The 27,377-nt window shown below is 35.3% G+C and overlaps 1 protein-coding gene across 2 annotated transcripts in view; it reads right to left on the bottom strand.

Moving 5' to 3' along the window:
- The window catches only part of LOC137630632 (uncharacterized), a 274,623-nt gene extending 251,852 nt beyond the window's left edge, over positions 1-22,771 (bottom strand). For both annotated transcript variants that reach the window (XM_068362240.1, XM_068362238.1), the window contains exon 1: positions 22,572-22,771. The gene's annotated coding sequence lies outside the window, so the exon portion shown is untranslated. The remainder of the gene's footprint in view (positions 1-22,571) is intronic.
- Positions 22,772-27,377: the final 4,606 nt, after the last annotated feature.

Here is a 27,377-nt window from a genome sequence, read left to right as displayed (position 1 = left end):
GGATCATTTTCTTTTACTAAGGAACCTAATGTTTTCCAATCATCATTATCATTATTATCATCATGATTATTACCATCATTATTTATTAAAACAGAAGAGAAACACATCAAAATGTTAACCTCATTATCATCAATGCATGTGAATCTAACCAGATAAGTCCATAAAAAGACGAGATAGCAGGACGATCTAATTCAAAACTAGTTATACTTACTTTACTTGGATCATGTTCAAAGCACAATTCTAAGTACATACAAAACACGAATTCCTCATTATGAAAGTTGATGGCAACGAGGTCATTTGATTGAAGGTTGATCCACAAGTTTTCGATGGTCCAAAACATACCTAGTGAGACTGCACAAAATTATTCATGCACTTGGTGATTTCTAAAAGCTATGTTAAGAATAATTTAACCATCAAATATTAGTGCGACTACGCAAAAACATTCAACTAGGTTCTAAATTTCAAAATAATTCAAAAGGAGTAGCAAAAAATCATCAATTTAATTTCCAACTTTTAAACTTTGTCAATAAAAGGATTAAAATATATATTGCGGAGCATCATTCATATACTTTGCGACTTCCAAATAGTATCAACGCTAAAGTATTCTTAAAGTTTCATTTCAGCTGTGACCACATGTGGATTGATCTTCCTAATCGGGCAGTGGAATCTGTGTAAATTCAGAAGTTCAAACTTGCAATGAATGTCTTCATGTCGAACTGGCTGACACACATTTCACTTCATAGTTTATATGAAGTATTTACTTCTAACGTTGTTACTGATCTTAAAATATTTCACATTAATTATACTTCTTATATAGTTTATTCATTTCCTTATTTCTTTTCCTCAGTGGGCTATTTCCCTGTTGGAGCCCTTGGGCTTTAACCATCCTCCTTTTCCAACTATCATTGTAGCTTAGCTAATAATAATAATAATAATAATAATAATAATAATAATAATAATAATAATAATAATAATAATAATAATAATATCCAATATATATACTCGTAATGAGTTTTTACAAAGAAACCTCCCATTCCTTGTAGGAATTTAAATACTAAGTCTCCTAACTTCTTGAGTGATTAAAATTTTGAAAAATCCCAGCCTATTTGGGAGGCTGAGAGCTTGAATTTCAAAATATAAAATTTCTGTAGAAAAAGAAATGAAAAAAATTACTAAAAATTTTAAATTTTGAGATAAATGTGCAATAAGCAACGTTCGAAAACCCTAATTCTTTTATGTGAAAAAAGCAAATCAGACAATGACAAGGTTAAGTAAGTTTGGAAATCAAATCGCCTGAAATTTACACATAAAAATCAGTCTATATATCAGTTTATTGAGACCGGAGTTACTGTACGGACATGAGTCGTGGTATGACGATGAAACAATATCCAAAAGATTTTGTAGATTTGTGAACAAAGCCCTCAGAAGAATATTGGGAGTTGAATGGCAGGACAGGATTACAAATTAAACTATAAGAGAGATTACTAGAGTACCATATGTGATAAGATCATGTTGAGGGGTAGATGGAGATGGTTTGGGCATACTCTTCTCACTCTCCGAGAGATTAATTCACCAAACGTTCAACTGGGTTACACAATTCACTAGAAATGTTGGAAGACCCAGGCCTACGTGGTTGAGGACTATGAAGCGTGACATAGGAGATGATAAACCGACAAGAATTGATTTAAAAGCTCAAGATAGAGACGACTGGCAAACTCTAACCTACTGTAGGTCCTTTGCGTCAATGGGCGTAGGAGGAGATGATGATGTTTATATTAAATCATACGAACCTCAAGGCCGACCCCTTTTAATGATATTAATCAGGCTTATAAAGTGAATGCCTGTTTGTCAAAAAAAAAAAAAAAAAAAAAAAAAAAAAAAAAAAAAAAAAAAAAACCAGAACACCCCACTATACGAGGTCCTGATTTTTTTTCCATGGTCAGGTCACATCAACGAACAAATTTCACACACACACACACACACACACACACATATATATATATATATATATTATATATATATATATATATATATATATATATATATATATATATATATATATATATTATATATATATATATATTATATATATATATATATATATTATATATATATATATATATATATATATAGTATATATATATATATATATATATATATATATATATATATATATATATACACACACACATATATATATGCATATATATTATTGCGTGTGAAGCACCAATATCATAATATAATACAAACTTAAATGAATGAAATTTCCATCATAAATGGGTACACATTCACAAATATTTGAGTTTTCTATACATGGATGTGTATATACTGTAGATACACATAGATACATATAAATGTATAGGCCTATATACGGTCCTCAAAGATTACTATGAGATTCAGGGCCTCTGTAACACGGTTTTTTCGCAATAACTTTTTTTCTATGAATTTCATAAATATAACGCTTATTCAGAATGCACATTATATCTACACATAAATTTTGACAATATTCTGCATTACGTAGGTTGAATAAATTTGGTACTTTATTAAGTAAAAGTGACGATTTTTGAAGACGGGCCAACTTACTCAGAGAAAAGGTTTCGAACGCACTCGTTACGTAACTTATGACGGCATTTCTTCTCTCTTTCTCGATCGATGATTGGTTATACGTAACGAAGGCTATACCTCTGCCAACAATAACACAAAAGTGTAAATAAAAGCAAAGCAGTACACCTTATGAACTCTGAAACCTCTCCACTGAGAATTGTCATAATGAACAAACGAACAAAATATGTTAATAAATACAAAAACACTTTGATTATTAGTCTAACTCCCATAATAAGTTTCCTAAGAAATTACAGTCTACTTTATATGTCACAATCAGATTGACAAGGTGTATGGATTAGTTGGTAATTTTCAAAAACGTAATAGACCAGCTTGATTTGATAACTGCTATATCCAATGTCCAGTAATTTTTATTTATTGTCTAGCTACCTACGTATTTACTGTAAAAAAGAAAAAAAAATAAATAACTGGTACCATATTTTGGCTTTAAACCTTCACCAGTAATTATCGTCAGAATGATGACTTCACGAGGCTCCACCCACTTTGGCCTCGTTGTAATTCAGGATAACACTGAAGGGCTATCATGGGCATTGTTGGATCAGAAAATTTAAACTCTGGCTATAAAAACTAATTTTTTGAGTAGTTGTAAAAAGTGGTAAATGATCCTCAAGGATCCCAGCAGTTGGCCTAAACGTTTAATTCATGTATAGTACTGTTAAGGCACTACTGCTACAGTACAGTAGTATTACTACGCTAGCACAAATACCCCACCCACATTTATGTATCGTTCCGCCATTCATAAAGTCTTTGTCATATTCTTTCACTGTGCAATAAGCCATGGCCTCCTCAGAAATTAAGTTTAACTTTAGATGATAGGTTATTTCATTAAGCTGACAAATTATGGCAACTGGGTATGTTATTGCCGATATTGAAGCTAAAGATAAAGTATGGTATCATTCCTTCATTGCATTATCATCTTTACTACTATTTGTATTGCTACATGTAGTAATTATTTTAAAGGATAAATTAATTATGTTCACTTCACTTCTATAAATTCCCATTAGATGTACAAATAAAACTACTAAAACTATTCAGGATTTATTTTATAAAATGCAGTCATGCCCAAAACATAGCTACCACGGTTGGTCTGATGGAGATTTTAGCACAAAAATCTTATTTTAACAAAAATAGTTATATAAAGACTGTTTACATACAATCCCTCCCTATCTCTCTCTTTTGGTGGCATAGTGAATAGTTAATAGAAATGTTTAAAAAGCCTGAATGACATTACAAGTATTATAATCCTGTTACGCTAAATACAAATCAGACTATAAACATTGGATTTAAACTAGAAACTGAATAATTACCTATTCAGGCTATAGTAAATATGGCCACGGGCTTTCTCTTGACTGTATAAAGTTGCAAGTCGTAAGACAAATGCAGTTTTTGCAACCACAGGGGCAATTCCAAATCTGTTAGCCATTCTTGACTGTTATGGGTTTCAGAGCCGATGGAAGAAGTTGAATGGGTGTCTGGTGGATGGGCGGGGCAAAATTTTGTCAAAGGTGTTTACATTGCTTACGTAGTAAATGTTTTCGACTCTTGGCTCGTTATCACTGGCCATGGCGTCGGCTAGATCATTTGTACTCTATAAAAATTAAAACTATTGTGTTTAGGTTATTGATAATGCTGACAAAATTTGTGTGTGGTTGTAAAATATACATATGTCAACTTTCAGCTACATCCGATGCTTTGATAAGGAGCAAAGTCCAAAAAACCGTGTTACAGAGGCCCTGAATCTGATAGTAGGTGTTACCTTTTCCCTGAGAAAAAGAAATAAAATAAGAAACTGCACAAAATATACTGTAATTATTGTGGTTTCAAACACCTAGCTCCAATATGCAAAGTTAAGGTGTGTCGCCTTTGTTATCAACTCGGCATAAACGAATGCGATTTTCCAGATATTGCAAGTGCCAGGCTGCTTGACATTAATTCCATATTCAATCATTTTAGGGAACTTTGGCAGAAAATATAGATAAACATGGAGACACTGAATTTAATTTTGTACTGAAAATGCATGTGATAAATATTTTTCCCTTTATCACATCAATTCCTAATTTTTATAAGCATATATAATACTCAAAACTTATCGTATTGATATATATATATATATATATATATATATATTATATATATATATATATATATATATATATATATATATATATATATATATATATTTATATATATATATATAATATATATATCTTTTTCCAAATTTTTAACAGCAATATAGTCACTAAAAAACTTTTGCTTGGTAGTATATCTTTACTTAACTTACTTTACTTTAAGAGATATTTTGCTGATCCTATCACACAGGGAAACCTTATGCACTACAGGACCAACAAGATGTTTGTCGTATACATTCTTAGGTATTTAACTTGTAACACAATTCAATCTATTCTGTTTCAGCATTGTCATTTTGTAACTGGCCATTGGCCGTGATCTATAGTAGATCATTCCTCTTGGATTTAAAGAAGCGTGTGTAACATTACTCGTCTGATCACGAAACACAAAAACGGGAAAATTATAAGTCCACCATCAAGTGCGCACCAAAAATGGGAAAAATTACATTTATTTTAAGAGTCCTCTAAATTGATATGATTGCATTTGTCATGTAAATCCAGAAGTATTCCAAAGGGATTTTACGCATCTTTCTATGCACAAAGACACACAAAGGTAACCTTAACAGGTGAGAGACGTCCAATAAGTGAATTGAAATTTCATCATTTAGGGTGAGGAAGACATTTCTGTGAGTGCTTCGATAGTGACGACTTAACAGTAAATGAGCAATACCCGATGTGAAATGTTGAATGCTTTCGAACGAACATGATAAAATGACGGTGGAGGTACTGTGGAGTAGGGATCCCCTGCTGCACAGGACCAGAAAAACAGCCCTTAAAGTAAAAGCGAGTAAAAGTAAGGAAAGTTTTTCTACCTATGAAGCGGTACAATATTCATGATCTTATTCATAAAACTATAGATTTATTAATCTAACCCTTAAAATCGTTACAAAAACAGAGAAAATCTTTAAAACTTCTCGAAAGAAATGACAATACTCAATATTCCATTCATGAAACTATCGAAGATTTATTCATGTTGTCTCTGAAATCGTGACCCGAAATTGAAAACGTCTCTGCAGAAATTAGAGGCAAATATGTTTAAGAACTACTCCGACAAAGACGAAAACCCTCCGACAAAGAACTATAAACCACTCACGTCAAATGAAAAGTGCCACGCACATTAAGCCAAGTGAAGCGAGTGCTAATGACAGGGCGTCCAAGAAGATGAATAGGTTCTACCTGTGGAACATCAAGGTTTTCTCTCTAAGTTAAGTGCTCATTTCTGAACACCTTTAACAGTTCGTCCGCCCGGGGAGGCCATTTGGCACAAAGTTAAAGAAGGTTGGTCAGCATCACGAAAGGAATGAAATGAGAAAGGAGGAAGAGTAAACAGTTAAAAATTGGATACACTTAGGGTCTGAAGGAAAAGAACAATGACCTATTATTATTATTATTATTATTATTATTATTAATTGCTAAGCTACAACCCTAGTTGGAAAAGCAGACTGCTATAAGCCCAGTAAGGAAAGGAAACAAGGAAAAAATAAATATTTTAAGAATATTAAAATAAGTGTCTCCTATATAAACTATAATAACTTTAACAAAACACGAGGAAGAGAAATTAGATACAAACAAGAGAACTCTAACCCAAGATAGTGGAAGACCACGGTACAGAGGCTATGGCACTACCCAAGACTAGAGAACAATGGTTTGATTTTGGAGTGTCCTTCTACTAGAAGAGCTGCTTACCCTAGCTAAAGTGTCTCTTCTACCCTTACCAAGAGGAAAGTGGCCACTGAACAATTACGGTGCAGTAGTTAACCACTTCGGTAAAGAAGAATTGTTTGGTAAGCTTAGTGTTGTCAGGTGTATGAGGACAGAGGAGAATCTGCAGAGAATATTCCAGACTATTCGGTGTATGTGTAGGCAAAGGGAAATGAATCGTAACCAGAGAGAAGGATCCAATGTAGTACTGTCTGGCCAGTCAAAGGACCCCATAACTCTCTCGCGGTAGTATCTCAACGGGTCGCTGGTGCCCTGGCCAACCTACTACCTACAAAGTAGGTAGTAGTGCCTACAGTGCTCCTTCGGAAATAACGTAAGTGTAACCCTCCCCCACCATCCACTGCATTGTTGCTTTCAGTACTTCCCTAGTTTATTAACCTCGGGCCCTCTCACACATATACTCATTTTTTTTTTAATGAGGAGCATTTGCACAGACTCGCAGGGGTGCCCATTTAGTTCGAAAAAGTTTACTGCTAGCTGATTGGTTGGACAAAACAATTCTAACCAATCAGCTAGTAGAAAACTTTTCCGAGCTAAGACACCCCTGCGAGCCAGTGCAAATGCGCGTATTTTTCCAATGCTTGTTCAGACACAAAGCCTTCGTGAGATTCCCACAAAAAAAAAAAAAAAAAAAAAAAAAAAACGTGACTCAGCGAACTTGTCCAACCACGTGATAACGAGATGGTAATCGTCGGAAAAGAACCGCATTGGTCGGAGGTAGACAGGAGTGTCTTGATAAATGACAGGTGTGGCATCCATCTGTTTGCCATATGTAACCTTATCACGCGAACCGGAGTATGTTAAGGTCGCGAAGTGGCCATAATCGAGCTACAATAAAGTGAGGGGGGGGGTCATTTTTTACAGAAATTTACAGCCAACTTTCTAGTGCAACAATATGGCATAAATCTTGAGAAGGTCACTGGTTAAATAAAATGGTAATTACAAAAAGGCGACGAACTAATTGCCTAAAACACTTGTTTGAATACTTCACATTAGCTAATGTTATCGTGGAGTAGAATAATATACTGTATATTAGACAAGGAAATGATTGACGCAATTATCTCATAAGATAAATATTGTTTTCCTTTTCTTTGTATTCTTTACCTTTCAGAGCAAAGAATAACTTCTTTCCTTCAGTCGTAGACTTTCCCTGAGCAAACTTCACGACAATATTATCCAATTCAGTATTGTAGTTCAGGTGCAGTCAGCACACATCGACACAATAGAGTGAACTAAAAACTCCTGAAAGCAGCCTTTCAGAAAACTGGGTTTACTTTCCCACAGTGAAGTGGCCGCAATCAGCTCAATGAAAGAAATAACAGCATCGATGTGAAAAGATGATTTTTTCCTTAACCCTTACGCTGCCAGTGGTGAATTCAACGAAACTTCTGATGTAAAATCTTTCAAGATCTCACAAACCTGAGTTTTTTTTATATTTATTGGAAAGTTTCAATTTTAAGATCAAGGGCTCCAACAGGTAAAAATAGCCCAGGTGGGGAGAAAATCATGAAATAAACTATATGAGAAGTTATGAATAATGAATATAAAATATATCAATATCAGTAAAAACGTTAAAATAGAGCTGTCATATTTAAACTATGAAGAGAGACTTAGCTCAGCCTGTTCAACATAGAAACATTCGCTGCAAATTTGAACTTCTGGTTTCCATCTCAAGATTTATATACTTTTGACGTTAGGCACAACAATATTAAAATAGTTGCTCCAGTGCACTCGATAGAATTGAAAAACATTAAAGATTAAAGAAGTTTATCTTATTAATAAACAGACAAAATATGGTGGCCGAAGTGGTAAAGTCCCTGACTGGTGACTGCCAGACTAGGGTTGGAGTCCGGCACAAACTCCTTAGTTTCTTTGGTCGCTGCAACCTCACCATCCTTTTAAGCAAAGGATATGGGTTTTTGAGGGAGCCTTTAGGTCTATCTGCTAAGTTATCAGCAGCCATTGTCTGGCCCTCCTTGGTCCTAGCTTGGATCAAGAGGGGCCTGGGCGCTGATCATATGTATATATGGGTCAGTCTCTAGGGCATTGTCTTGATAGGGCAATGTCACTGTCCCTTGCCTCTGCCATTCATGAGCGGCCTTTAAATCTTTAAACCATTGGAAACAAGAGACAGTAATTTATTTGACTACACCTACTGTTCATACAAAATAAATATCTATAACTAGATAATCATAATTAAAAAGATATATACTATATTTACTTGCACTTAACGAAAAAGAAAAAAAGAACATAGCACATATCTTATCTGGATAAGATTAAGAACGAACATCTAACTCAAGACGACCTCAATTTTCCGATATGATAAGCTGGCCGTCTGTATCAAATGCAACGCCACTCTGAACTAATAAAATACTTTCATAATAGCCTATGTGTTGCTTGTTATCTTCAAAACCCCATGATCAGAAATTGGAAAAATGAATTACAATCATTTAAAAAAAAAGTAAGTCTTAATGATACTTGGACGCTGTTCAAGGTTCAGCAGAAAAAAAAGAAAAAAAAAAAGCTGTTTCCAGGCTAGTCCTTATTGAAGACGCTAGAAGCCTTGTTAAGAGAGAGAGAGAGATAGAGAGAGAGAGAGAGAGAGAGAGAGAGAGAGAGAGAGGAGAGAGAGAGAGAGAGAGAGGTAACGCAAGCCAGAAGAAGGAAGACTACAGACATTCGACAAGTTTATAGGGCAGAGACAGTCCTGTGGCATTCACACGCTACTTGCCCAAAATAGAAGCGACGAGAAAACCCGAAACTGTAAGCTTGACTAATAATGTTGGGTAATATTATTATTAATTGATTGATAGATTTAAGATTTTCTGGCATCCTGATATCTAAGGTCATTGACGCCGAAGATATTATCATTATTATTATTATTATCATTATTATTATTACTTGCTGAGCAACAACCCTAGTTAGAAAAGCAAGATGCTATAATGCCAAGGATTCAAAGCGGGGAAATAGCCAAGTGAGGAAAAGTCTGTGGGTTGTGGTGGCCGATGTGGTAACGTCCCTAACTAGTGAACGGCAGACTGTGGTTCAACTCCTGCTCAAACTCATTAGTTTCTTTGGTCGTTGCAACCTCACCATCCTTGTGAGTTAAGGATGGCAGGTTTGGGAGAGCCTATAGGTCTATCTGCTGAGCCATTGCCTGGCCCTCCTTGGTCCTAGCTTGGGTGAAGATGGAGCTTGGGCGCTGATATTGTCCTACTTGATAGGGCAATATCACTCTCCCTTACCTCTGACATTCATGAGCGGCCTTTAAACCTTCAAGCAAGAGAACTCTAACCCAAGACAGTGAAAGAACATAGTACAGAGGCTATGGCACTAACCAAGACTAGAGAACAATGGTTTGATTTTGGAGTGTCCTCTTCCGAGAAGACCTGCTTACCGTAGCTAAAGAGTCTCATCTACTCTTACCAAGTGGAAAGCAGACACTGAACAATTAAAGTGCAGTAATTAAACCCCTGAGTGAAGAAAATACGCAAAAACAACTTACACGGGTTGAATAGATACTTAAATTACATGATGTCATAGGCGTACATACGTTAATCATATGAAGTCACTTCATGTTAAATGTTTTTTGGGGTATTTTAACAGTGTATAAGGTTACGACAAGAGCATGAGAAGACAGGTAGAAAACAAAATTCTTTAGAAGTTCAAACTTGCTACGAATATTTTATGTTGAACAGAACGACAGAGTTTATATAAGACAGATCTTCAAAATATTTATAACAATTATTCATTACTTCTCATGCAGTGTATCTATTTCCTTTCCTCACTGGGCTATTTTTTTCCAGCAAGAAACCCAGGTCTTGTAGCATCCTGCTTTCCAACTAGGGTTGTAGCTTAGCTACTTAGTAAAAATAATAATAATAATAATCCGAGGTCACCATTACAGGGAAATACAAAAAGAAGCATATTCAGCGGTATGGCACATAAATGATAATTAAAGCGAAGCTAATGAGGTACCATAGACAATTTCAATTAATAAAGATAACTGAAACTTCCTTGCAGGAAAATTTGCCAAGATGACTACATCCCAGCCAAAGAGTAACGATTACAGGTAAATGCAACTAATCTGGTCAAATAGGCATTTCTATATACCGATTAAAACATATTCCAATCTGAAATTTCATGTTGGCTAATTACATAACGGGCGACCTTACCCCACCACACGCAGCATTTCCACCAATTACTAGATACACAGTTAAACTACATGGTCATTTTCTCCACTCTAATCATGTGAAAGTATCATTTTACAGTTTCCAATTTAAAAACATTTATACATTCCTTTGCAATTATAATTAATGCCAATTACCAACCACTTCCTCGATATTAAATGTCAAAGATATAGCACATCTGCTTCCAATACCTTGGCCAATTTTATTAATCAGCATATTTAGCAGTAAAAATGGGTAGAATATTTAGCAAGAAAATGAGATAATGCCCTTCAGAAAGAAAAATCTAGAACTTTAAACATACTTGTAATACATCAACGAAAATTTGAAAATTGTTTTGTTACGATAAAAAATATCAAATACAGAAAAGAACCAAATGAAAATGCGTGATAATGACAACCACGAAAGGCTGATTGGAGCTTGGTAACAAGAGGCCGTTGAAGCCGTGGCTGTGTCACGTTGAGAGAGAGAGAGAGAGAGAGAGAGAGAGAGAGAGAGAGAGAGAGAGAGAGAGAGAGAGAGAGAGATTGTTTTCCTTTATCTAATATCAGTGTTCTATTCAGTGAAATTTTCAGAGTATGCTTTAGACATTTTTGATTGTTCCAAAGCAATGAATCTTCATTTTGAATACAAAATAATAACAATAAAATTGTCACTTAATTTTTTTTTAAAAATGACACTCAGCAAGAAAAAGCAAAATCAGCTTAAAAGGAAGCTATTGCTAAATTATGAAATTTAGATCGAACACAGAGCGAGATCATTTCGTAATGTAACATGGCCTCCTTTAACAGTTTTAATAGCCACGCCAACTGTATACAAGTACACTATACGAGGTCTTTTACAACCATGAGGAAAAAAACCAAAACATCTACAAATGCTACAGAAGAAAGTATGAGGTCAAAGTCATTAAATAGCACGCGAAGGCCTGAAGGGGCTCTGAACATCGCCCCTACCTCATCCCAAGCATTCCCGTTACCTAACAAGCATTTACGGTTCAACCAGGCAGCTTGCCAAGAGCACTTGATCTCTCTCTCTCTCTCTCTCTCTCTCTCTCTCTCTCTCTCTCTCTCTCTCTCTCTCTCTCTCTTTCATTCAACTTCCCCAAACTTTATTACCTCCAACACGACCTTTCGCAAGATATTGTTTATTGCCCCTATGAACACCGGCGTCCTCTTAAACCCCGACCTCCAACTTCGAGGAACCAACATTAATGTCTTTTTTTTTTCTTCTTCCTTTTTTTTCTGCCGGCCAGCTCCGACCTAACTAGCCTATAAATGTTCTCCCCCTCTAGACTAAGAGTGTGAGTTTCAAGCAGATTCTAACGTGTCATGGCTGCTCCAAGTTGCGGCAGTGGTTGTGGCGGCTCTGGTCTGGTCTGCAACAACCAAGGACCGGATACAGACCATTTAGTTGCTTAGTAGCACGACGTCCTTTCACACTGCTAGCTGAGTCACAGTGCCTGCAGCAAATCCTACGTCTGCCAGTGAAGGGGGAGTGGGGGAGGGGGGGGGGATGAATGGTAGATGGGTTGGTGCCTGGCGATGCCGACAATCCACCAGGAGGGGAGGGAGAGTTTTTGCATCGACAGACGCGCCCGAAAGTACTCGAGCAATGTCTTGCAGAGTGCAAACGTTTACTTGTTCAGGATGGAGACAGTAGCAGCCGTCCTACGAGACAGGCCACCGGATTGATTTAATCCACGACACATTTCGCACAGCATCGCAAACGCTACAGTTTTTCAATATTTCGTTAGTTTGTTTATACACAACCTCTCTCTCTCTCTCTCTCTCTCTCTCTCTCTCTCTCTCTCTCTCTCTCTCTCTCTCTCTCTCCATGAGATAATAAGGACACAAGTTGAGGATCGATGCCAGCGCACGAGGATTTGTGGTTATTATTATCATTATTATCTTTAACTCACAAGTACTGGAGCCGTTTTATTGCTAACTATTATTATACATTAATATTAAATCAAAAGTAAAACAAGTTTTTTAACTTTGTGAAAAATGATATGCATATATAGGCTATGCATGCATGCATGCCTCTCTCTCTCTCTCTCTCTCTCTCTCTCTCTCTCTCTCTCTCTCTCTCTCTCTCTCTCTCTCTATATATATATATATATATATATATATATATATATATATATATATATATATATATATATATATATATATATATATCTATGTATATATATATATATATATATATATATATATATATATATATATATATATATATATATATATATATATATATATATATATTCATATTATATATATAATACATACACGCGCGCGCACACACACACACACACACACACACACACACACACACACACACACACATATATATATATATATATATATATATATAAAACAAAAAGCCATATCTACCTCAAGTTGGTGGTCTAAAACAATAAACTAATATAGGCTAGACAGGTTCCATCAAATAACACTGTGTCCCTATTGTAAATTATGTACCAGGATGTTCATTGAATGTGGAGGGTTGCCGCCAGGGAGAGAAAGGGTTCTCTTAATGCTTATTCTATATAAAATACTTGATTCGTCAATACAACTGTAACTACGATTTCCTTTCCCGTATATATGAATTACTTTTGGAAGGTCTTTTCAAAACGTTGTAGAATTCAGTGACTGTTTGTTTACTAACAAATGTTTGGTAAGTAATACAGTATTTTGTCAGTATGGATTAATAACATGCATAAGCATTAAACTCTGAATACAAAGAATAATTAATCTCAAATTGTCTGGTAAATGTCCAGTTTTTAATATACAAATACCAGGGCAACCGGAACTTAGAACAAAAACACAATTATGATAAAAAATATAAACAATGCAATGTATACGAGTGCTGTTCACACAATACACGCACTATGAAAAGCGATGCGCAAGAAGAATGAGGTATCCATGCAAGGAATCAGAATACACACACACACACACACACACACACATATATATATATATATATATATATATATATATATATATATATATATATACTATATATATATATATATATATATATATATATATATATATATATATAAATGAAACGCCCCTGACTAGCAATCTGTTGGACGGGAGATCGAGACTTGTTCAATCTCGATAGTGTACATTACATAGTGTATGCATATGAGAGAGAGAGAGAGAGAGAGAGAGAGAGAGAAGAGAGAGAGAGAGAGAGAGAGAGAGAGAGACGTCACTTACCAAATGCTACCACCAGAATGGTTCAACATTCCTAATCTTCTGTATCAAACCTGGCCGATATAACAAAAAAAAATTTGCGCTCAAAGCACGTGTCAACCCACAGTTAGTATTCCAGAACTCTTTAATCATAATTGTGTAAATTATGCTTCAAACTTTATCCCTGACCGAGTTGTATACATCACCGTGATAAAATACCCATAAGTGCCATCTTTACCATAATATTATTATCATTATTATTTTTATTATTACTTGCTAAGCTACAACCTTAGTTTGAAAAGCAGGATGCTAAAGCCCAGGAGCTCCAACAGGGAAAATAGCCCAGTGAGGAAAGGTAACAAGGAAAAATAAATATTTTAAGAACAGTAACATTAGAATAAATATCTCCTATATAAACTATAAAAACTTTAACAAAACAGAGGAAGAGAAATAAGATGGAATAGTACCCGAGTGTACCCTCAAGCAAGAGAACTGTAACCCAAGACAATGGAAGACCATGGTACAGAGGCTGTGGCACTACCCAAGACTAGAGAACAATGGTTTGATTTTGGAGTGTCGTCCTTATAGATTCTAGAAGAACTGCTTGCCATAGATAAAGAGTCTCTATCTTCCCTATCCATTCTATTCTTAAACGTCTGCAGCATTATCAGAACTCACTATACAATTGTTATCTTATCTATTTCATATAGCAGAGTACGTTCCGGGTTGTACTGCATGGGACTTGTTTACTTTTACATATAAAACTTCTTATACTATCATATATTTGTATTTTATACCATTCAAGTCTAGCCTAATTATGGCATAATTTCAAAGCTTCCTTCAAATTATTGATGATTACAGCCACTTACACAAACTCCAGGAGCTCTCTCTCTCTCTCTCTCTCTCTCTCTCTCTCTCTCTCTCTCTCTGTAAAATGCCAAAAATAGAAGGCTTTATACATCAATTCTAAATTCCTTCAACATAAAACTTTTAAGTCAAGGACCCCCCTCCGTGCCTAAGGAAATAAATCCGGTTTTGCCGTCTTAAGGAAGAATAATAGATGCATTCGATGTTTAGGCAATAAAAATTTCTTGGCAGAAAAACCAATCTCTTCTTATCTTTTGGGAGGTAACGTCCTTGCCTGGTGATTGCCAGACTAGAGTTCGAGTCCCGCCCAAACTCGTTTGTTCCTTTGGTTGCTGCAACCTCACCATCCTTGTAAGCTAAGGATAAGGGTTTGGAAGAGCCTATAGCTCTATCTGCTGAGCCAGCAGCAGCTATTGCCTGGCCATCCTTGGTCGTATCTTAGGTGGAGAGGGGCTTGGACGCTGATCATGATCATATGTAAATATAGTCGAACTCTGAGGCATTGTCCTGCTTGATAAGGAGGTGTCACTGTCCCTTGCCTCTGCCATTCATGGCCTGCCTTTAAACACATAGGGACCCAATAGGAAAAAGCAGTGACGTACGGAAAAAAAGTTATAGGTTAAACAATAAATTACAAAAATAAGTCCTATATTTAGGTGGACAAATTCCTTCCAATCCTAACTAAAGTAAAACCATCCCTTTCATCCTAACAAGGCCAGACTCTTTCCATGCCCCAGAAAGGAATTGGTGCTTCCTATCTCAAAAGAGAGTCGAACTAATCCCCCTCCAAATTTACATAAGAAAATTGTGGCTAACTTTAACATAAACAGATTCGTTCTAAATATAGACAGATGAATCATAAGTTTTTTATCCTTAGGCAAGCAGGAAACGCTTCCCCTTTCAAAACATACAAATAAATCTCTTCCATCCCTAGATATCTAAGTGGATCTCTTTCAGCCTTAAGGAGTTCAGCCAATCCCTTTCAATATCTAAGCAACGAATCAATACTTTATTTATTTTAAGCCACATGAACCAATTATATCAAACTCTAAGCAGACGAATAAATTGCAATAATCCTAAGGTTGACAATCCTCTCTCTCTCTCTCTCTCTTCTCCTCTCTCTCTCTCTCTCTGTGGCTAAGCAGATAAATTGTCTCCTTTCATTTCAAGCTAGAGATGCCAATTTCTCTCATATCTTAACCAACTGATAATTCAATCCTTTCCATATCCAGACAATATAAATTAACAATCTTTAAGTAACCATTCCATCTATAGGCACACAAATAAATCCCTTTCATCTGTAGGATGACATACAGTATGCATTCATACTATCTCTAAGCAGAGAAATTAATCCACTCCATACAAATGACTCGATTCTTTTCATATACATTTCTCAGCGGTGGTTTCAATTCCTTCTATATCTATGCAGGCGACTCCGTCCCCCCCCCCCCCCATGACAAGCGAAACAATCCAATCATCAGTCCATCTACGTGACATGACGCAATCCTTCTTTATCTGTATACAGGCAAATTCATTCCACCTTTCTGAGTATCCCTAACCATTCCCCGTCTATAAAATGTTCATAATATAAAAAAAAATTCGTTCATTTATTCTCTTGTAGTTTATTTATTTCCTTGTTTCCTTTCCTCACTGGGTTATATTTCAGAGGTTGGACCCCTAGGATTTATAGCACACTGTTTTTCCAACTAAGGTTGTAGCTTAGTTAGTAATAACAATAGAGGTGATAATAGAAATAAAAGTAATAATAGTAATGAAAGTAATAATAGTAACGAAAGTAATAATAATTATAATAATAATAATAATATTAGTTACAATAATAAAAAGGAAATAGAATGAAGAACCAACAAAAGCAAATCCCCAGGATAGCGTACTATCATATAGCTTAGCTTGGTGATGGTCAACTTTTATAAACAGTAATCCTAGCCGTGACTTGGAGCCTCTTCGCTTTAAATAATATGTAAAGCTGCACAATCTACCGGAGGGTTGGCAAATCACGGTGCCAAGTAAAAAAAGGGTTGGTTCATTCCTGGGGTCTCGTACAAATCGTCAATAGATTAAATGTTATAAAAGACCTTCGTGGAATGCAAATTAATCTCTCTCAATTCGGTAAAATATCAAAGGCAACTAAGTTCTTGAATATGCATTCAACAGAGCTCTTCTCTCTCTCTCTCTCTCTCTCTCTCTCTCTCACACACACACAAAAAAACGGCTTGCAATACTAATTAGCCTACTATCAATAGAATGCAAATAAATGGAACCAAGATCTCTCTCTCTCTCTCTCTCTCTCTCTCTCTCTCTCTCTCTCTCTAATATTAGATGGACATTAAGAATAACCGAATGGTTCCCTAGAGATTTTAAAGAAACAGGGAAAGGAAGAGAAAGAGGGTGGATTGATGCACTAATAAAAGTTGCGGGTATAAATTGCCATAGAAAGACCATAAACAGACGCGAGTAGACAAGACAAGTCTGAGGCTTCTGTTCACTAGTGGACAAGAAAGGGCTGACGATGATTTGTGTGTGTGTGTGTGTGTGTGTGTGTATATATATATATATATATATAAGGAAATTTCGATGCTGCATACTACAATAATGCCACACCGATTTCAAACCTTAACAAAGATAGCCGTATCACACTACGTATCTAAAATAAGGCGAAGCGGAAATCAAACAGATACAAACACCTCCCACTTACCCCCCCCCCCCCCCAGGCAACGTCACCCCGCCACCCCCCGCGTGGGGAACAGCCTGCAAGGAGGTCCCGCGTAATACATTAAAGTCGCAACTTGGTTCAAATGTACGGTGACTCGTACTTATGTTGCCAGCGTTTCTACCGCAACAGGACGCAACGGCATTTCATACACTATCGTCAAGTTCATGTCCATCCTAGTCTCACTTCCTCTCATGGTTGGTCAGAGGTCTGACCATGCCATCTGAACATTTTTGAACAAGGACTCATGGTTGGTCTAACTTCAAACATGTGAAGCATTAATTCCGAGACTAGACCATGTAGAACATTTCAAAAGCTTAATATGAATATATAAAACGTAAGATGGTACCTATATATATATATATATATATATACAAATTATAGAGGTTGATATTTTAATCTAAAAGACTTTATATATTACTAATTGAATTAATCATTCAAGTACGCCACCATAATAAACAATTATATAAATCTTTAAATTTCTGGACAAAAGTCTTCAACCTAACATTTTAATGATCTATGACAAAATTCTACACGGTGATTAAAAATTGGGTTATTTCAAAGATTAAAATTCCTTGTAAAATAATTCCTCACACTTTGATGTTGAACACTCAAGAGTATGGTCAAATAAAGGATGAAAATTTAATGTAAAATTTTCCATAGTCCAGCGTGAGTTAATCAAAGGAAAGTTAAAAAATGAACAAAATATTCAGTCTGTCAAGTGCACCTATCTAATAAAAGTTTATGAGCCCTCGTGAAATGTCACACTATCCTTATCAAGAAAAATAATGGTTTCAATCCAGTAAAAAAAAAAATATGCTTAAGATATACTTTCAGATAAATCAGAAGAAGAAAACAGTACTAAATGACCTAGGCCTATTTCGATATATTTCTGGATCTAATTTATCATTGCTATTGGTGGCGTCGTGTTTGCTATCAAAAGGAAACGTAGGACTGCTACTAAAGTTACCCGCCATGATAAAGAGAAGAAAATAATAGAATATGCAACATAAACTACGAATAAATTAAATAAAATCATATAATCAAAAAGTGTAACAAGCCCTAAATAAACTACAGATGATCAATAAAACTCGGTGTCTAGAATAAACTAATAAAAAACAACACAAAAACTAAGTTTGAAATCGTGAAATTCTACCCACTCAATAAAACATCTAGAATACCGTGTTGTCTTCGGTCTTAAAAATGAAAGGGGCAACAAGACTATATGTAAGTAGTTCTATCGGGTGAATGCAATAGTTTGAGAAGACCTGAATACAAATGACGGTCAGTAACCACAAAAAATATAAAACCAGTTGCATGAGGGTCTAACTGAACAATGTAAACAGACTGGTGTCCATACAAATGATGAGAGTCAACAGCTGAGACAGGAATGAGAAAAATATACAAAAATTGGCAGGATAAAATAAATAGAACATTCCCCAAGATAGCAAAAAAAAAAAATATCTGAAAGACTCAATATTTAGGTTTTTTATATTTGCAATATTGGGAAAGAAATCAGACATGTTTCTAAAAAGTGAATGAAGAAAAGGACCACTGAATGATCTAGGTGGAGAGGATCCAATACCATAGACATACTAGAAATACAGATATTTAGTTTTGTCTGAGTTTAACTTCGCGCACTTAGGCCTATGCACTAACTCTCAGCTAGATCCCAGTTAAGGGATTCAGGAACCCTGGGCCTACACTTCGAGAGATGATCGAGACAAAGAGATTATCACACTCCCTATTAGCAATTGGTTATCAAGGGAAATCTATATACCACATTATTGCTATGTAGCCTAATACAAACACGGGCCAAGAACACTCTTCAATAACGTAACAAAGTCAAGTGGAAAATAGAATATTGTTACGGAAATTACTGTGTATACGTTAAAGATGAATATCAGTAATAATTCCCGTAATTAAAAAAGATATGTATTTCAGTTTTCCTGCATGTAACATCGATAGCCTACGGGTAATCAACTCCGTGTTTGGACTGGATAAGGTAGTGACGATACACGGCCTTGAAAATATGGCCTCTCGTTGGAAACAGTGCGTCTGGCGGCACCAAAATAAATGAATAAATATGAACCTTTGTTTAATGACTAGTGCATACCAACTTCGACTGAAGATACCACAATATTTAGCAGAAATTCCATAATGAAATGAAGCCAAAAATAGAATGTTAATCGTACTTATTCAAGACTATTTTCCAATGGAATTGAGAACAAAATATAGCAAATCCTTTGTGACTATAATCACCTTTTCAATAATGCATACATTCTCTCACAATATAATGTTGAATGTTCATAATAATCTGTTTGGTTCAACCATTACAATATTCTGGTTGTCAAACGGAAACCGGTAACGCTGGTATCAAGTTAAACGCGTTCTATAGGTTTCGAAAGTTAAAACTGTCTTGATAAATGATAAAACGATTAATCTGCATTCTGATAGTTATCCATGAGATGGGATACGATGAATATGGTTCAAGTTTGAAACAGCTACAATTATTGTAAGATATGTTCACATATGTTTGCACTTCCTCTTAAACTGATATACTACATCATATTTACATACACAGACCTAGACACAGTCACTCCGTTTCTGCCGGCTTACTTATGTTTACGATTATCCACAAGTGTTTGAGTATTGATAACTGCTCGCACGTGTTTATTCATGGATAGAAGGTATAATGAATATTCTTTTCAGGTCAGTTTCAGAATAAATTTTGAAATTCTCAGAATACACACATGCACTGAACCTTTTACCACATCTATGGCTGCGAGCTGAAGAGGTTCTAATATATTCACACACATCAGGATAACCTCATCAATACTTATTATATAAAATTGTTCATTCCATTTAAAATAAGAAATGGAACTTGAACGTGGAACACCTTAACAACGGTAAACTGTTTTTGGAATATACTTAGATACTTTTAACGTTATAAAAAAATCTAGTCGGGTTAATTATTTTTATCAGAATATATTTTCCTGATAACAGCACCTTTCAATAAAAAAAAAAAAATTAAGACTGTCCGAAGGATACCTTTTCAAACTGACAAATTTCAGTTCGAAAGGGCGATTTCCCAAAGTAATTTAAATCAAGATAAAAGGGATATCTCTGTGTATAGTAGACCCCTCTCTCATTACGGCTCATTTTCTATTGCCTACGTATAACAGCAAAGTCTGGCCTAGATCATACATATTTTAATGTCACTGTTCTTAAAATATTTTATTTTTTTCCTTGTTGGAGCCCCTGGGCTTATAGCATCCTGCTTTTCCAAATAGGGTTGTAGCTTAGCAAGTAATATTAATATTTATACATTGTCCTCTTCCCCATACACCTGGCAAACCTAAGCTACACGAAAAATTATTCTCCAATCAAGGGATTCACTACTGCACTGCGTGTATTTGTTCAGTGGCTATTTTCCACTTGGTAAAGGTAGAAAGACTAGCGATGGTAGGTGGCTTTTCAAAGAGTAGAACACTCCAAAATAAAAATAAAAATTGTCCAGAATTGGGTAGGGCCATATGGCCTCTGTGTACCATGGCCTACCACTGTCTTGGGTTAGAGTTCTCTTGCTTGGGAATACAATCAGGCACAATATTCTACGTTTCCTTTCCTCGCTTGGGTTAATAGCATCCTGCTTTTCCAACTAGGGTTATAACTTAGATAATGATAATATGGTGCCTTGCTTTAATCGATCCTCTATGGCAAAAAGTGAATTGCTTGTGCTAGGTGTCCCTAAAATACATTTTCATTTTCGTATTTGGATGTATATATTTAGCTATTCACGGGTGTAAGGATTTTAAACTCATGAAATGCGAAATATACATCCAAACACGACAATAAAAATGTATTTAAGTGTAACATCAAGCAGCTTTGAGGAGACAGAACATGGACATGGGCTATCTAGCACTTAATCTATTCATAGCTTAAGAAAGACCTACGTAACAACACAAACACCAAATTTACTTAGGTTACCTGGTTTATATGGTGGATGATATAAGCAACTAATTATCAGAAAAGTGGTCTGTCTCGTCTCCCACGAATGTGGGAATATGGGGAACTGCAAAGTAACTGGAGGGGGGGGGGGGTTGTAGGGTGGGAGGGGAACAGATTTGGGTCCGCGTTATGCAACATCGCCTTCACGGTAAATGTATATGGTTTTACTAAGCTTATTTCCTAATTCGCCTCCGACTATAATCTCGAAATGGCATTGGCGTATACTCACGCAAGGCAAAGTTAATTAATTGGGTTGTTTGGAACTGTGCTACAAAGCATTACTTTCTAACAATAACAAAGGCAACTACAAAATCTACAGAATTTACAACCCTTCGGGAAACTAAAATTCCAACCTATGAATTAATCAAGCTTTACTTACAAGAACATCAAGCAGACGAGGGAAATATTTTCGTTAACGATCTACTTTTGTATTTTTCGGTTTATACTATGTAGTACACTATGGCCATGTATCACAAACGAATTCAAGTTAGTGGCGGCTTCTGGCATCCAGTTCACACATGCACAGCTGGTGAAGCAAGAGTAACTCCACGATTCTATCAAACCATTCAGTAATTCAGCTTTTAATAGCAACAATCACCCTTCACATTCAATTCGACATAAACACCGAGGGATGGAAATGAAGCCAAAATGATTCATGAAGTCTGAGAGTGAAAAGGCAACTTTGAGGGCCTCTTTTCTTTCATTGCCCGTTGCTATGGGAGCTGTAATAGGTGTTTACATTTTCTACTTTCGTATGAGCGAATGGGGAGGAAGCCGACTAGGGAGAAAGTGAGCATTATAAAACGTTCCGCCAAAGACTTGGGTTCCCCCAAGAAGGGCTGAACTCGACATAGTAACCATTTATATTTCTAAGCTGCAGTTAGAAGTTACCAGACTAGCATATTTTGTCCTGCCAAGCAAGTTACTACACTTGAGTCAATAATGGACGGTCATGTGCATTGGAACACGGCTGATCAAATATGTCATAGTTTTTGTTTTCTTTCTTACGTGTGGATACCAAGAAGTAGATAAGTAAGTCACTATAATATGCGGCGATTTAGATATACAAAGAGGACGGTGTAATAATACTCATGTTGCCATTTCTACTCACCCTGCGTCGTCTGCTGGCACAGTTTTTCTATTTACTTCAAAGGCGTCGAAAGTAGTTGTCCCTTCAAGTATCAGTTGATTCAAAGATGGTAAATACAACCGTAATCCTGTGTATCAACATCTAGCTGCAGTACTTCATAAAAAAAATCCACGAGAATGGCATGGACACAGAGAGCATGCGGCGCACTCTACATAGTTCACTCGCCAAGACTTCACTGACGAGAGATAAGGACACAAGGTTCTTCAGCCGTTGCTGTTTCAGCAGACATACCAACTCGCTAAAACAGGCGCCAAACGCGCTACTTTTCTCCAGATTCGCTATCATAGTAAATGCTTCTCTATATTTGTACGTAAAGGTTTGCAAGCACTTCAAATTATTCAACGTATTTAAATAGAAAGTTAACATGTCTAAATGAGTAATACGGTCTTTTAAAGATGCAGTAATATATTGAAATTTCAAACAAAAACGAGATTAATCGACCTGCCAAATGTGAACCAAAGCATGTATTACAATTAAGCCAAGAACCCACATCGGATGATTGGACTGATAGATATTATCGCTATGTATTATCACTTCATAAATTTGGCTCAATGCTTTCCTAGATCATTAATAATATAAATAAACAAATCTTACTAATCCTTTAGAGCGTAGGGTTCCCCTGTGTGATAGGGCAGAGAAACACTTCTTAAAGCAAAGTAACTACAGTAATTGCATTTCAAGTTTGCCTATGCAAACATTTTATCAACGCCACCAAAGGTCAAGCGAGATTCAAGCTTCGCATCTGGCTATATTTTGAGAGCCGCATTTGCATTATCATGGCACTCACGTAGTTTTAACCAGGGAAAAAATGTGGGGGGGGGGAGTAATTATCACAGTAAGATAAAGGGAATTATGAATCAATTTGTCATTTATTTCATCTTATACCATTAATATAACAATTTTGGTACTTTTTGACTGTGACAATAATAAAGAAATACATCAATTATGAAATTATTAATTAATGCAATTGTTTATCCTATTGCAAGTGTAAAAAAAAGTGTCACTATGCTTGATATAATTTTCGTATTATTTTGAGAGAGAGAGAGAGAGAGAGAGAGAGAGAGAGAGAGAGAGAGAGAGAGAGAGAGAGAGAGAGAGAGAGAGAGAGAGAAGTTACGCTATAACAATTTACAGGGAATTTCCAGCAAATGCTACTTTAGTTTAGCGACAGCTTGGCAACGTTGGACCGTTACCACTAATGCTGCTGCCGTTGCTTTCTGTCGCAGGACACATCAATTAAATAACAACTGGCAACTCTTTGCCAGTGCGATGCCACTTTTCCCCCAACACGTTGCATGCCACTGCGTAATGCTTACATTGCATTCACAGTTTTTTTAAACAAGATGAAGCCATACAAAAGCTGCAATGGCAATTTCACTCTAACATACTCATATTCAGTAATTCAAACTAAATCGATATATAATTGTTCACATTTTTAACTTTCAAGAAACTATGCTTCAATGAAGACGAGCTTTGTGCATAAACGACCTTGTTAATTTAGATGGAATCGTTGATGACAACATAGCAACGATAATCATGTCCATATTAAAATTATTTACTCACCTTCTTCACGGGATGTTTACTAAAGGTACTCTCTCTCTCTCTCTCTCTCTCTCTCTCTCTCTCTCTCTCTCTCTCTCTCTCTCTCTCTCTCTCTCTCTCTCTCATATATATATATATATATATATATATATATATATATATATATATATATATATATATATATATATATATATATATATATATATATATATATATATGTCATTAGCTGTTACTAGTCCACTGCAGAACTAAGGCATTGGACATGACCTTCCACTTACTTGCATCTGTTTATAGTCTTTTTGTGCCAGTTCACACCCGAAAAATTTCTTAGTTCATAAATCCATCGTCTTCTCTTCCTTCTTCTTCTTTTACAATATCTAGGGACCCATTCTATTATTCTTAATGGTCATCTATTGTCTGTTATTCTCATTTAATATCGTGCCCATGTCCATTTCTTTTTCTTACATGTCATTAGAATATCGTTTACTTTAGTTTGCTCTCGTATCCATGCTGCTCATTTTTTTTTATTTTTTTTTATTTTTTTGTCTCTCAGTATTCTTCTCATCACTATTCTTTCCATAGCTCTTTGAGTTGTAACAACAGTAACTTATGTTCTATGGCTTTAGTAAGATTAAAAGTTTCTGATGCATAAGTTAGTATTGGTAGGACCATCTCATTAAATATTTCCCTTTTTAGAGAAAGTGGCATTCAGATTTTCATATTCTCATTTCGTTTAACAAATGCTCTCCTTCCCGTGCTTATCAATCTTTGAATTTTGGTCTCGTGTCCTGGGGAAACACGTATTGTCTGTCCAAAGTACAGGTATTCATGAACAATCTCTAGAGGTTCGTCCACAACTCTTATTTGTTGTCTACATTTTTAATTGAACATTATTATAGTTTTACTCATATTAATTTTTAGTCCTACATTTCTGCTTTGTCTATTCAAATCTATCATCATCTTTTGTAATTCCTCCCAAGATTCATTAAACAACTTTATCATTTACAAATCTTGAGTTGTTAATATATTCCCCATTAATATTAATGCCTTCATTTTCAGTATCCAATTTCTTAAAACCTTCCAGGCATGCTGTGAATAATTTAGGAGAGAAGGGGTCTCCCTACCTGACTGCTTTTTCAATCGGAATTTTCTCACTATCTTTTTTTTTTAATTTTAGAATTGCTGTACTTACCGTATACATATTGTCAAATGTTCTAACAATAGATTTATCTGTTCCTTGTCTTTAAAGGGCTTTCATTACTGCTGATGTTTTGACAGAATCAAAAGCTTTCTCTTAGTCTATAACTGTCACACATAATAGTTTGTAACACTTTTGACTTTTCCATTAGCTGAGTAATTATATGTGACCAATGCTTGACGGATAATGAGACGTCAGAATATGGGTTTTCTTCATTTATTACAAAAGGTTGGTTCGTAAGTACACGTACACAGCTACCCTCTCAGGTAAGGGACTTGTCAACTCAAGCGGCCAAAGGCAACTTAACTCCCAAAATGCAATCTTGTACAATAACATGCTGAGATATAGGTTTTTGTGTGGAATACTCATAATTAAAGAGTTCATTTACCTTGACGTACAAGACACATCTACATACATGAATTAGAACACACACACACACACACACACACACACACACACATATATATATATATATATATATATATATATATATATATATATATATATATATATATATATATATATATATATATATAGTCAGTTGGTGAATATCCGCTTCTAAAGCCTGCCTGCTCTCTAGGTTGATTGAAGTCTAGCTGCCTTTCTATTCGGCCTAATGTGATCTTTGTAAATATTTTATATATTAATGAGAGTAAACTTATTGAGCGGTAATTTTTCAGCTCTTTTGTGTCTCCCTTTTTTTTTGTGAATTAGTATTAAGATAGTTTTTCCAATCTGTAGGTATAGAGCATTCTTGCATACATTTGGTGTAGAGTTACGCGAGTTTACTAATATGAAATTTCCTCCACCTATTACCAAATCTTCTCCTGCTGCTTTGCTTCTGTTCATGCCTTTTTATGCTTTCTTCGCATCTCTTACTGCTACTTTTTGTACCGGCTCAGGTGTTTCATTATTTCTATTAGCAAAGTTATTTCTTACATCGCTATTGCATACCATTGTATAGAAATAATCTGGAATTCTTATCACACCATCTCTTTTATTGACAATATTTCCATTTTGATAATTTTAAGCAAATACCTGTTGGCAGCCTGTTCTAAGTCTTCTTCTCATCAATTTGATGCTTCTTTCTTTCTTTAGTGTTTCCTCAACTTTGGTATGATTGTGTTTTCTTATTATTTTGGATAACTTTGCTATTTGTATTTCATCTCCCTATAATCTTATACTCATTCCCAATCTATTCTTTATAAGGTTTTTGGTCTTATTTTTAGTTTTTCTTGATCCTGTCTAGGAACTTTGCCACATATCTTTTGTGCTGATTCTAATACCAAATTTGTTAGGTGGTCAAGTCAATCATCTACCCTTATTTCCTATGGGTCCGTGATCCCGTGGCAGAGTGAATTCTATACTAAAGGGTATTTGCGGCATTTCTTAATAAAGGAAAATATTGAGGGTTGGCTCTAGAATTATCACACACACACAAATGTATATATATATATATATATATGTATATATATATATATATATATATATATATATATATATATATATATATATATATATATATATATATATAAAGGAAACCTAACAACTAAGAATAGGCAGTGTGACAGCAACTAAAGGAAATAAGAAAAATACATTGAGGATGTAAACGAGGAATTAAGTGCATTCCGTCTTAGAAAATGTCAACTGTCAATTCATTATTATTATTATTATTATTATTATTATTATTATTATTATTATTATTATTATTATTATTACTTGCTATGCTGAAACCCTAATTGGAAAAGCAGGCTGCAGGGGCTCCAACAGGGAAAATAGCCCAGTGAGGAAAGAAAATAGGAAAAATGAAATATTTTAAGAACAGTAACATTAGAATAAATATTTCCTATATAAACTATAGAAACTTTCACAGAACAAGTGGAAGAGAAATAAGATAGAATAATGTGCCCGAGTGTGCCCTCAAGCAAGTGAACTCTAATCCAAGACAGTGTAAGACCATGGTACAGAGGCTATGGTACTACCCAAGCCTAGAGAATAATGGTTTGATTTTGGAGCTGCTTACCAAA

Source organism: Palaemon carinicauda, chromosome 38, assembly GCF_036898095.1.
Source record: "Palaemon carinicauda isolate YSFRI2023 chromosome 38, ASM3689809v2, whole genome shotgun sequence".
NCBI lineage: Eukaryota > Metazoa > Arthropoda > Malacostraca > Decapoda > Palaemonidae > Palaemon > Palaemon carinicauda.
The sequence above is the reverse complement of the archived record's forward strand: the minus strand, read 5'-3'. Positions and strand labels throughout refer to the sequence as shown.